Source organism: Triticum dicoccoides, chromosome 4A (assembly GCF_002162155.2).
Source record: "Triticum dicoccoides isolate Atlit2015 ecotype Zavitan chromosome 4A, WEW_v2.0, whole genome shotgun sequence".
Lineage (NCBI taxonomy): Eukaryota > Viridiplantae > Streptophyta > Magnoliopsida > Poales > Poaceae > Triticum > Triticum dicoccoides.
This window is the reverse complement of record NC_041386.1, coordinates 37,855,942-37,860,840: the sequence shown is the minus strand read 5'-3', so window position 1 is coordinate 37,860,840 and position 4,899 is coordinate 37,855,942.

Below are 4,899 nucleotides of genomic sequence, written 5' to 3'. Positions count from 1 at the left end.
GGGGGGGTGGAGATGGGCTGGGCTGGCCAGGTGGGCCTGGTGGGCTACCAGGTGAGCGCCAGGTAAGGTTTCTCTCCCTCTCTCTGTTTTTTTCCTATTTCTGTTCTGTTTATTTAATTGGCACTGAATTTTAATTCAAACAGAATTTGAAAACAGTGCCAAAACTCCCCTGGATATTTTTAAGTCACTTAATGGACTTCTCCACATATACAAAAATATCTCAGGTCATTTGAAAATATATTCATTATATATTATGAATATAACTCCAAATTCAAATAAAATATTGATTTAAAAATCAGAGCCCAAAAATTCCTTAGAAATGTCCCAAAATTTTGGTTTGATTTATAACTCTTGCCAAAATTGTCAGAGCTATTTCTAGGGCATTTTGGATTTACTGATTGCAATTTTAGGGTTTCTTCCCCGTCTTTTATTTAGGGTTTTGAGGCTTCCAATTTCCCTCAGTTCAAATTTCAGAATTTAAACATGATGCACACATGAGCTAGCCTAGAGCACTACCAGCAGCTAGGGATGTGACAACTCACCCCCACTAAACAAAAATCTCGTCCCGAGATTCAAGCGTAGGGTAAGGTGAAGGGGAAAACGCAACTAGTATAATCTTCACGATCCAGGTTGCACTTCAAATGAACGTTGATTTGAACACCATCTTTGTCTTGTCGTCTTGCTCTGAGAACTCCAGCTAATCATGACAAGAAGAGGAAAGGAAAACTCTAGAAGGATCGGTCTTCTCGAAGGTTGAACAACTCAGGATTAACTCCCGGAATGTGTCATAGCAACATCTCTCAAACTGAGAGACGAAGCATACCTCTAGAGGGATGGAGTGGAGCAGGTGACGAGGTTCACTAGGTAGACAACAATTCCAGGCTTAAGAATGTGGTGATCGGTTGTCAGCATAGCGAGGAGTTGAGTTGCCATGATATCACGACGAAACATCCTGGAGGAGGGTGATTCGTAGATTATTATCTTAAGTGGCAAAAAGAATTACCTCTGATATAGAGATCATTGAGACTCTCTATATCAGCCTAAGGCAGAACACAGCAATCGATTGGCGGGGGTCGGTAGAATGGCATACTCGGGCCAGAATGGATGATGTGGATTACCTTGTTGAAGACAACGTAATGGATGAACTTGCTTATCACCGGAAATGGAAGAGACCCAAGGTAGAATGGCACATTGGTGGTGCAAGCTGGGAACAGAATGCAAATGCTGGGAATGATTCTGGTAACTGGGGAAGAACCCAACAATAGAGAGTGAATTCACTGTTTGAGAAGGTCATAGCATTGCCGAGGGAACTGAGAGCATCCCAATTAGAGCCGATGATAACACGTAGCGCTTGTGCGTGCTCTCAAGAACTTGAGCATTTCCACAACCATCAAGGTTTTATCAACAACCGCGTCAAGGGTGCTGACAACACAACATACTACCATGGTGAATAGCGATGAACGATGCAGATGCAATGGAGGATAACACTTTCTCAGATTTCACCTTAGCGAGCCAAGGAACAAAATCTGGATGATCGACCGAGAGACATTTAGCACTCCGCTTCTAATGTTCTCCTTGATGTGCTAGTGTATCCCATTCATAGATATGGTTTGATAACTAGAACATCAAGTAAAAGGTCGGACTTCGGGAACAATAGAATCCATAAGGAACAGTTACGGAGGTAAATCCTACGAAATCCTTATGGGGAGGTGGCCAACTTCCTCAAACAAGATACTACAATGATAGGTCTTCCGGCTGGGTGTGTTGGCCACGACATCCACTTTACCGGTTATCGAGGGACCAATATTATAGTTCTTGGGAAATATTCCAACCATCATATCTGCCCGAGACTCAGATCTGGTTGGTGTCAGGATATTCCAGACTCATCGAGTCTAGGAAGAAAAATGAAAGTTTGCAACATAAATCGACGAGATGACGTTGCGAGATTCTCGGGAAATGAACTACGATAGCAAGCTCCAAAGCATGAGCTGGTTCTGCTACGCACGTGTGAACACGCTGTTCCAGGCAAACATGATCACATGGTAGTCTTACAATAAAATACTACCGAGTTCTGGTAGGGAACCATCATTGAGGATATCAAAGTTCTTTCATAAGTCCGGATTAGCTCTTATGAAGGAACTCCTTCTCCTTGAACAAATCAATTAGTGGCTTGGGGTGCTACGGAATACATATGGAGTGGAGGTAATTAATCTACCAAACCATAGTATACTTTGCACATGCATGACTGACTTGGGACGATTCCAGAGGAAACAAAACAAACCTTTCTCAAACCCACGGCGGGAACTTGCACCAAATGCACATGAATTAGAGGAAGTCACTTCTTCCATCCAAGCATAGGCTTCATGAACGGAACACGAAGGCATTGCTTACAAAGTTTCCAACACTAGGTTGATGTTCAACATGAATCATGGGGGAGACAAAATGCTGCTGATAGGCTCAACAACAACTCATCGGAATTTCCATATCACTGGACTTCCACCATCATGTGAACACGGTGATAGCATTGGTCAGAACCAAAGGATATAATGGTGTATGCTCGAGGGATCAACCACGAGTAAGACAACATTACGAACATCGTTGGTTCTGACTTGATTTGACGATAGTCCACACTCAAATCAAAGGATTGATAAGACAATAGGTCCAGCAACTGATCACAGGGACCAATCGATGAAGATATCATCTTTCTTCAATACACATTACACAAGAATATCCCTTTGGAACGAACTAAGTCAGGCAAGCTTTTATCTTCCAATTCTCCAAGTTGTTGTCTAGCTTAACCAACTAGCTCAGGGATATCTAACACCGATTCTTGGAGAGAAGGTGGTTCACAAGAAACCAACTTGATCACGAGCTCAACACGGCGGTCAGGTGACAACCTGGTAATACTTCCGAGAAGATCTTCGGAAAATCACGAACCACCGATATGTTACTAAGCCCGAGAACAATCTTGCTTTTGAGGGCAAGACGATATGATCAAATGAGTGAGGACTTGAAAAGAACCTAACTCATCAATCGAAGGGTGCACCAAAATAAGGACTAGGTAGCACGATCTATCTTAGAATGGTGATTCAATAACCAACATACTAAGAATAAGATTATTGTCCATTAACTACCAAGCAATGGGGTTGCTAGGAGTATTGAGTTCACACATCATGATTCACTTGTCGGCACTCCGGCTGCAACAACACGGAACCGAGGAATGAAAGAGGATGGCGAGAAGTATCACTATGTCAAGAATTCATAGGATGGTGTGCAATTCCTATAACAATCCCGATATAAAGATGGTAATACTCCAAGGTAGAACAGAACAAAAGTTGGATTAGCAATTTGATCTGCGGAGCACAACTTCTTTGACCCAATCCTGGATATGGAAGAAGTACTGGAGTTTGTTTCTCCTAGTCATTCTGCGATAGAATGGCTTGACGGACCACAAGAGTAATAGGCATCGATAAACGAACGTGCGCATACTCTTGACTATCAATTGATAGACGAAGGTCAGTAGACAACTAAAGAGGGACAACTCAAAGGAACATATAACTTTCTGGGTTGTGGATACATGGGTTGGTATGCCGAACAAAGTTCAACATAATTCTTCCGGATAACCCATGCAGAAAGGTTGAGCTGGCAGAGTCACAATATAGCACGGAGAACTCATAGAGGGCCTGTTGTGATCTTTTGATCCAACAAACTTCTGCCATAATGGTTCATGGTATTTGGAAGAACGATATACCATGGACCTCGAGGACTATCGCAAAGGTTACTAATATACTAAAGGAACTAGCAACACTATCACCATGATGTAAGTAGGGTGTATATCGGTTTAAGAACCCAGGAATAGAATACCTACTACTAAGTAGCATCACGGGATGCTTTCGAGAATGATGGCCAGAATCATCACACTGGGAACACAAATCATGGCTAAATTACTAGATGATCCCCTGAGACACCTAGGGTCATAATAATATCTCCAACATATATGTCAAGGTAACGGAGTACCTCAACTCACTGATTAGTGTGGTTAATCTGGCCCATGGGAACATTGAAACGGGAAGAAAGGATTTGCAATTGCATCAGACTACTTAGAAACCTGGGATGACTCGGACAGCATAACGGCTGTAAATGCTCAGAAAAGATTTGAGACATTCACAAAATGGTGGCATAACCACTCAGAAGCACAATATCAAGGTCTCGAGATCAAAATTAACATACAGAAGTAGTAGGAACTGAACTCAAGCTTAAATCCAACAATCTTATAAGTCTACGGATTAGTAACACGTGATCCTGATAGAAAGAAGAGATAGCCTAGTTCTTAATCCCCGTAGGAAAGATAACATGACTCAGATCAGAAGGGCATAAGGTATAAGGAGTAAAAAGAGCCTTACGTTCCATCCCACAATCAATTCCCTTACATATAACTAAAGCATTTCTAGACTCAACTTCGACCAGTTTGGCTTGGTAATCCTACAGGCAGTCAAGCTCTGATACCAACGCTGTCAGGACCCCGACTCAATGCCACATCGATCTAGCATGTAACACCTCATATCACTTTGCGGCCTCACGCACGGTATTCCCACGGGTGTCGCCTTACCTTAGCCCGGGACCGTTTACGCCTTTTGGCACACGTATATGACAGTGTCGCTAGCATCCATATGATAAGGAGCCCGGGCTGACATGGCTAGTCGTAAACCCAAAGTGGCACAGACTTACAGGGACAGGCATCCATGACCCAGCATCGAACGTGTCGGTCATCAGCGAGTGAATCCAGGCTGTAGCACTGGGCTAGCAGGACTCCGGTGAACCGGGCTGTAGCGGGCTAACAGGGCTCCGGTATTCATCGCGTGACATTTCCCCGAAGGGACAGACACAGGAACGAAGAAG